Source organism: Camelina sativa, chromosome 20 (genome assembly GCF_030686135.1).
Source record: "Camelina sativa cultivar CO46 ecotype springtype chromosome 20, ASM3068613v1".
NCBI classification, from domain to species: Eukaryota; Viridiplantae; Streptophyta; class Magnoliopsida; order Brassicales; family Brassicaceae; genus Camelina; species Camelina sativa.
The window spans coordinates 15,693,187-15,701,591 of record NC_141899.1 but is presented as its reverse complement, the minus strand read 5'-3'; the positions used below and the strand labels follow the sequence as shown (position 1 = coordinate 15,701,591).

At 37.3% G+C, this 8,405-nt stretch overlaps 1 long non-coding RNA gene across 1 annotated transcript; it reads right to left on the bottom strand.

Annotated features, from left to right (window-relative positions):
* Window positions 1–230: 230 nt before the first annotated feature.
* Window positions 231–1,412, bottom strand: LOC104770996 (uncharacterized). The gene is made up of 2 exons (XR_764692.3): window positions 1,014–1,412; window positions 231–537 (listed from the first exon to the last, which is right to left on the bottom strand). It is a non-coding gene; the product is annotated as an uncharacterized LOC104770996 (long non-coding RNA).
* Window positions 1,413–8,405: the final 6,993 nt, after the last annotated feature.

Sequence of the window (8,405 nt, the reverse complement as noted above, 5' to 3'; positions counted from 1 at the left end):
TCTAATCACTAAAACTTCATTCTAAGAGCAAACCCATTGCATATCTTCAATTGGGTGTCTCTATTTTTTAATAATACTAAAAATAATACACTTCTCTTCACACCCTTGATTTTTATTTTTGTCCTTCCATTAGTCATCCTTGGGTGTCTAATTTTTTTTATTAAAAATGTGTTCTGCAAATAAAACAGAACCAAAAATTAAACACAACCTGCAAATAAAACAGAACCAAAAATTAAACAGAACCTATCCTGCAAATAAACAGCCACACAATACAAATAATGGTTCTGTGTCTGTATAAGATTATTCACTACTCATGTGCTACTCACGATTAAACACAAACTTTGATTGAAAACGATACAAACTTTGATTAGAAACGCAACATACATTGTTTTCGACTCATGATTAAACACAATGTATGTTGAAGACACAAATGCCAGTTGTAGATAGGAGAGTGAAACACCTTAGGAAGTTGATGGTCACCAAGTGGAGGACTGAGTTGCAGAGAACAAATCACCAAGTGGGGGATGAGAGAATGGCCTTGCGGTGCCGCCCAAACAGAATCGAACATGATGAGTATGTGATCAGTTCAACAAAACATAGAACACACCAAATAGGAACAAGAAAAGATGCTAAATCTACATGACACAAAATTACATCAACTAAAACCACTTAGAGATACACAAGAGAGAAAATGGAACTTAATCCAGTAATAGTAACATGACTAACACCAAACCTGAACAAAGTTATCTCAGCTGATAATATCAAGTAAATAAGCAAACTCCTCACTGAGTTAACTATATAACAAAAACCAACAGATCAAATGCCCTCAATCAGTATACAATGAATTCGAACTCAATTGTTACAGATGAACTTGTAAAAACCCATTACCAGTTCAAAAATACAGAAACACAAACCAGATCATTATATTTTTAACTACCAATCAAAATTCAAACTAAAACCCAGATCAACAATTATCACCAAAGGGGAAACAAACAAAAAAAATGAAAGCTTACCAGCAGAAGAACACACGAGAAGGATCCTATGAGCACCAACATTCTCACAAAGCCACCGACAAACAAAAAAAATGAAAGCTTACTCATGTTCTACTCGATTTTGAAAAATCGATTCATACTCTCGTTTGGTTTCGTTTGTGTCGAGAAGAGAAGCAAATGAAGAGAAGACAAAAAAAAAAAAAAAAAAAAACAAAACCAATCGAAACCAATAAAATTTTGACACGTTAAGTGTCTCTCAGTATCTAAAAGAGTCTGGGCAGAGACACGGATCTCAGAAAATTATCGATTAAAACATTATTTTTCATTCACTTTATTATTAAAAAAATAAAAGACATCCCCTTGGGATGACCAATGGGAGTGCTCTAAGAGTATGTTTACTGAATAGCGTCGACCGTTTTCAAAAAAAAAACTCATATGTATCACAATTGCTTTCAATAATTTAATTCGGTTTGAAATATTTGGTTTCCTAATTACTTTAAAATGTTGGCAGCCGCAACCTTGTAAACATAATGTTTACGTATGCTTGCAAATCAATCAATCAAGGCTATCAAGCCATGAAATGACTATAACCAGACTATAACCAGACCACCATTTCCTTACACATTAAAATAAAAATTCAACTATATCACTAAAAGATCATTTCCACGTACGTTATCAAAGACTCATACGCGTTATAAGTTGTTAGCAACAAGCCAAAACAAAACAAATATATAAGTAAATGGAAAGTCAATATGGTTAAGCTTGTTGCGATAGTAACCAGTGTACGTACACATGCAATGCATCTAAATTGCATCACACTAATTATGATTTGACAATAGCCGGAGATTTCTTGTCTCTTTAATTATATGCATGCAAGAGATGATTTATTTGATCGAAAATAATAAATCAAATAATTCTAAAATTAAATTTGTCTATTATTCAAACTAGGCACAATAATATATGTCATCTTATATATATATGACAAGGTTTCTTGTCACATCGCCAAAAACTTTCTTTCTATTAATTATAGATTATTTCTCTGCATGTTAATTATAGATGATTTATTTGTCCCTTTTTTTTTTGTTAAAGGTCTTTTTGTTGTTGTCAAAAAGATGATTTATTTGTCGAAACTATAACTTTTTTTTTTGTTTTGTTTGGAAACTATAACTTTAAAATTTATATTCTTAAATTTAAGATTACATCATATCAAGTTCTTAAATAGATAAAACCTTAGACCAAGTTTATCGGTAGTCTTTAAGTAGGGGAGTTCTTAAATTTTTTATGAATTAATTGTGTACTGTTTGGAATATAAAAACTCATGATTTTTTAGATAAAATTTTCTCTTTTATTGGTAGGTTTTTATTTTGGGTCTCTTATTTTTGAAAAAACTGTTTTTTAAAATTTAAAATTTTTAAATAGAATAGAAGTGGTATAAATGTGTAAACATTTAAGATTTTATAAAATTAGAAAATATTGCATTTTAATTAATTTTCAAACATACAAAACATAATAAAAACATTAATACATATTACAATAGAAGTGCAATTTATAAATGGAGAGAATGATTAATTTTAATACTGATTTGAAAATATTGCATTTAATTAACTTTTAAACCTACAAAACATAAAAGTATATTAAAAATAGAAATACAAATCATAAATGGAAAAAAGATTAATTGTAATATTCTGTTGACCAACAGAAATCTGACACGTATGGTCTCTTAGATCAGATTTGGGTATACTATATAAGAAGCTCCTTTAGATTTTTTCTTTTTTCCTAAATTTTTTTTTTCCTTCAAAATACTAACAACCTCTCTATGAACCCCCCGATAAACATGCTCTTACATAATTTTACAAAGATATTCAAAATGAATTTCAAAATATACTTCTTTTAAAGATGTTCCAAACTATTTTAAAGAGTTGCGTAGGCATGCATGCGATTACAGAATATTTGGTGACAACTGGAAAATGACTACGTGACAATGTATTTTCCTCGAGATAAAAAAATAATCATATGGGGGAGAATTTGTCAAACAATATTGTTGATATAGAATAGAATCGCAACGTGATATTAATTTTTGGATCGAGGTCTTTATCGAATCGAATGGAACTTATAATGATTATTCTACGTATCTGTTTGGAAATTGATTTTGGTTCCCCCACAACCTTTCTAAAAAAGTAAATATATATAAATAAAGAAGAGGGAATTATAAAAGTGTAGTTTTATTCTCATTATTCTGTTTTTTAAAGCAATTTGAAGCAGCAAAGGTGAGATTTAAAATAATGGGCATGCTTGTGAGTTCTTCATCATTACTTCTTTGAACTTCTGTGACCCTTTTTTCCTTTAAGGAAGGTCCTTTTCTATTGTCCCAATAAAAATTTCACTGCACTCACCAAATAAAGATTGAATAATAGGTCAAAAGTAGCGATTCAGATTCACATGAAAATGTATGTAATGTACGTTGTCCATTCTTGTTATGCAGCGAGATTTACTTTCGTATTTATCTCTTCTCAACTACATCGATTATTCTTAAAACGTCTTTAGTCAATCCTGTTAGTTGTGCATTAATCTTAGTTAAGATATTTGATACTAACAACATAGAAATATATATATATATATATATTTTTATATTACATGTTTGGTTGAATATCGATGATCCAGTTAAACTTACATGCTTGACCAATTTGGACTTATGATATATAGTGTTTTTAACCTTGTATTTTAATTATGATATGTTTTGAGTGTTTTATTGTGTTAACATCCGTTTTATTGTCTTTCTGATTGTGTCTCTAATCTAATATATATCCTGAAGACAATATGCTGTAAATAGAGAGACACTTTGGGACGTATTCGAGCAAAGAATGAGCAAAGAAGCAACAAGACTGATCATTTCCTTATAATGAATCGATCATTTCTCTACACGAAACTTTGTTATGTTTTATACTAATATTTTGGATGAATTTTTTTACACTAGATATAAAAGAGATGAAACTATTTCGTATACACACATCTTCCGATATCAATATTTGATTAATTGTTGTTGAGACGGTTAAAACATGTAGTTGTATTACAATTTGTGTTAGCGACAATGTTGTGTATAATTTATTGTGATGGTTAGGACATGTAGCCGTACTACAGTTTGTGGTAGCGCGATGTTGCGTCATAAGATTTATAATTAATCTAGATTCAAACGTAGTAGTGTGCATGACCTTTCACTAAGAAAAAAAAACATATTTATAGAAATGTATTGTTTGTAAAATGAGTTAATAATGTCATACTTTCTGTGACTTGGTTCTTCGTCTTTTTTATAAATACATTGAATAAGTCTAATTGTATTTATCTTTTCTTGACCATGCATGTCGCTTAATATCCATGAATTGTAGTTTTATATAAGTTTATGTATCCTAAGTTTTATAGCTATGAAAGACTAATAAGATATTATTAGCAGAAAAAGACTACTAATATATGAAAAATTCATGTCTAAAAAACAAAAAAAAAAGCCATCAAAGATTTATGGAAGAAAAACTATATGAAGGTTTCAACACCATTAAGCTGCAGTAATTTCTATGGACGTGTGATACGTACAAGGCCCAACATCCACCTATCCTCTATCAGTACCGCAAGAGAACAACGCCCAAAGAGGATCCAAATAAGTGAGGAGTGAAGAAGGATCCAGAAGTTGAGAGGTGTCCTAGTTTGACTGCAAAAGATCAGGATTAAGCTTCACTAACCATAGTTAAGTATTGAGTCACCGTTATTAGCTGGCATGTAGCGATAACGGCTAATAAGACGAATAAGACAAAGAGAGTAGTATAAAGAGAGAAGAGAGGAGTAGTGAAGGGTTATCGAGAATCTGGGTTAAGTTTGTAAGGGAGAGGGAGAAAATCCATAAGTTCTCTCAGGCTGTATTCCGATTTCTCATAATAAAAGTATCTTTCACTACATATTGTTCTTGTTGAGAAGTTTACACTAATAATCTTAACAAATTTGGTATCAGAGCATTCAATCTTGGGAACTTTTGCTGAGCAATGCCACCTAAGAAAATGGAGGAACTGGAGAAAGCGGTGGAATCTATGCAGAAAGAGGTCCAAAAGATTACCGAGTTAGAAGAAGATGTCAAGGAGATGAAGAAGCAACTTGAGAAACTTGACGTTATGGAGAAACAAATGGGAAAGCTGGATATCCTCGAGCTGCTCCAGAAGAGGCTGATGGGGGAGGAACGTAGGTCGTGGGTGACGGAGGCTCAAAACCTCGAGACCACCGCTAACCCAACGGACGTGATTCAGCGACTTTTCACTCCCGGCGCAGCGCCCACAACGGTGCAGATGCAAACGCAGAATGAGACAACCGAGTCAAAGGAACCTCTGATGCGTAAGATAGAGATTCCCCTGTTCGATGGCGAGAACGCGGAAGCATGGGTACAACGGGTAGAGCAGTACTTTGAGATGGAGGACTTTACGGAGGAAGAGAAACTGAAAGCAGTCCAGATGTGTTTTGATGGGGAGGCGATAAGTTTGTATCGGTTGAAAAGAGATCGTAATCCATTCACGAGTTGGGAACAGGTGAAAGAAAGGGTTTTGGAGAATTTCTCGGTGGCACATGACGTTTGCGCTGGAGATAGACTCTTACTTCTACGGCAGGACGAATCCACCGGAAAGTATTGTAAGGATTTCATCGCTCTAGCGTCCAACGCACCGGAGGTAACAGAGAGGATGCTGGAGTTGGCATTCATGATCGGGCTCAGGCCAAAGATACAAGCTGGAGTTAAGATGTTCGAGCCCCGGGGACTCCAACAGATGATGAGCCTTTCCAGAAAGGTGGAGGAATGGTCAGAGGAGTCATCACCGAAGACTTCGTGGGGTTGTGGAGGAAGGACGACGTGGTTAGGAGGAGAACGCATGGTTATCCTTGGTGGTCAACAGACACAGGGGAGTCAAACCAATATCAGAGGGGTAATATCGTCTAACCAAAAGTTGAGTAATTTGTCTGATAGACAAACGACATCGCATTAATCAAATGGTGACTCGAAGGGATCTCAAACTAAACCTAATGAGAGCCGGCGACTACCATACCGACGATTGACGGATGCTGAGGCAAATGAACGGAGAGTGAAGGGACTTTGCTTTCGGTGTGATGAACGTTTTCACGCCGGTCACCAGTGTCGTCTGAAGGAGCTTCAGGTGATGGTGGTAAGCGAAGAGATAGGAGATGGAAAGTGTTTCTATGATGTTGATGAAGAAGCAACATACGTCGTGACTGGGGAGGTGGCCGAGTGCCATGTTCTCTCATTGGGTTCAGCAGCTGGCATCTCTTCTCCGCGGACCATGAAGCTCAGGGGAACGATTCGTAATCTGAGGGTTACAATCCTAATCGACAGCAGAGCGTCTCACAATTTTCTATCCCATGCCATGGTTCACCAGCTGGGTATCACTCCCCGAGGGACTCAGGAGTATGGCGCGCGAATGGGAACAGGTATCACTATCCATGGTACCAGAATCTATCAAAAAGTAGCCTTGGAACTTCCGGATTATACACTGGTGACTAGTTTTATGCCACTGGACCCGGGAGAAGTCGATGTCATATTGGGAATGTAGTGGTTAGAAACACTAGGCGAGATGAGGGTGAATTGGAAGGAGCAAGTAATGAAGTTTCTGGTGAATGAGGAGCTGGTGATGGTTCTTGGGGACCATAGCCTCACTAACACCGCCGTCTCCCTAAAAGCATTGTGGAGAATACTCAGGCAAGAAGGAGAAGTGTTGTTGGTGGAGTGTAGCAAACTCCAAGGAAGGGAAGAGGAGAAGGTAGTGACGTGCCCTGCTGAGTTCTCTCGTTTAATGGAGGAATATGTAGGAGTGTTTGTAGAACCTAAAGGACTGCCTTCGTCACGGGGAAAGAAATAAGCGATTCAGTTTAAACCAGATGCAGAACCAGTGAGTGTTCGGCCATTCAGATATCCCCATTCCCAGAAGGAGGAGATTGAGAAGCAGATATCTACCATGCTTACCGTGGGTATAATACGGGAAAGTGGGAGTCCGTTCTCTAGTCCAGTGCTCTTGGTGAAGAAAAAAGATGGCAGTTAGAGGTTTTGCGTGGACTACAAAGCCCTCAATAAGGCCACATTTCCAGACAGCTACCCCATTCCGATGGTCGACCAACTCTTGGATGAGCTACAAGGCGCTCATGTGTTCTCCAAGTTGGATTTGAGGTCAGGATATCATCAAATCTTAGTGAAGGCCGAGGATGTACACAAAACAGCCTTTTGTTCCCACGACGGCCAATATGAATTCCTGGTAATGCCCTTCGGGTTAACCAACGCACCCACAACTTTTCAGTCTTTGATGAATGACATACTCAGACCCTTCTTGAGAGATTCGTGTTGGTATTCTTCGATGACATCCTGGTCTACAGCAAGACCGTTAAAGAGCATCAGGAACACCTCAGAGCCACCTTGCAAATGCTCCAGCAGAATCAATTGTTCGCCAACCGCAAGAAGTGTCAGTTTGGTAGCCGACAAATAGAATTTTTGGGGCACGTAATTTCAACAAAAGGCGTGGCAGCGGACCCAAGCAAGATCAATGCCATGACTGATTGGGAGGAACCGCAGAACATCAAGGATCTGAGAGGGTTTTTGGGACTCACGGGGTACTATCGCAAGTTTGTGCAAGGGTATGGGGATATTGCAAAACCACTCACAGATATGCTCATAAAGGACATGTTTATATGGACTGATGAGACCCGAAAGGCATTCCACAAACTCAAAAGAGCAATGGTCTCGGTACCAGTCCTTGCTCTCCCAAATTTCTCAGAGGTGTTCATGGTAGAATCAGACGCATCAGGAATTGGATTGGGAGCAGTCTTGATGCAAAAAGAACGTCTATTGGCTTACTATAGCCATTCCTTGTCATAAAGACAGCGTCTCAAGTCTGTTTACGAGAGGGAGTTAATGACTATTGTACTCACCATCCAGAAGTGGAGACATTATCTGTTGGGAAGGAAGTTTGTAGTCAGAACTGATCAGAAGAGTCTCAATTTTCTCTTGGAACAATGTGAGATCAACATGGATTACCAAAGGTGGCTCACCAAACTTATGGGGTTCGATTTTTACATCCAGTACAAGCCGGGAATGGAGAACAAGGCGGCTGATGCATTGTCGAGGAATGAGGTTACACCAGCCCTATTTGCCCTATCAGTTCCTGCGGCAATTCATCTAGAAGAAATTGGCTCGGAGGTCGATAAGGATGAGGAGTTACAGGCCATTATGCGTGATATCACTTCCCATCCGGACTTTTCTATTGTTCAAGAACGATTGTTGAGGCAAGGTAAGCTGGTCATCCCTAAAGTATCTGCGATTACGGGACTGGTTATGAGGGAGTTCCATGATGGGAAAATGGTAGGACATGGGGTAATTCTCAA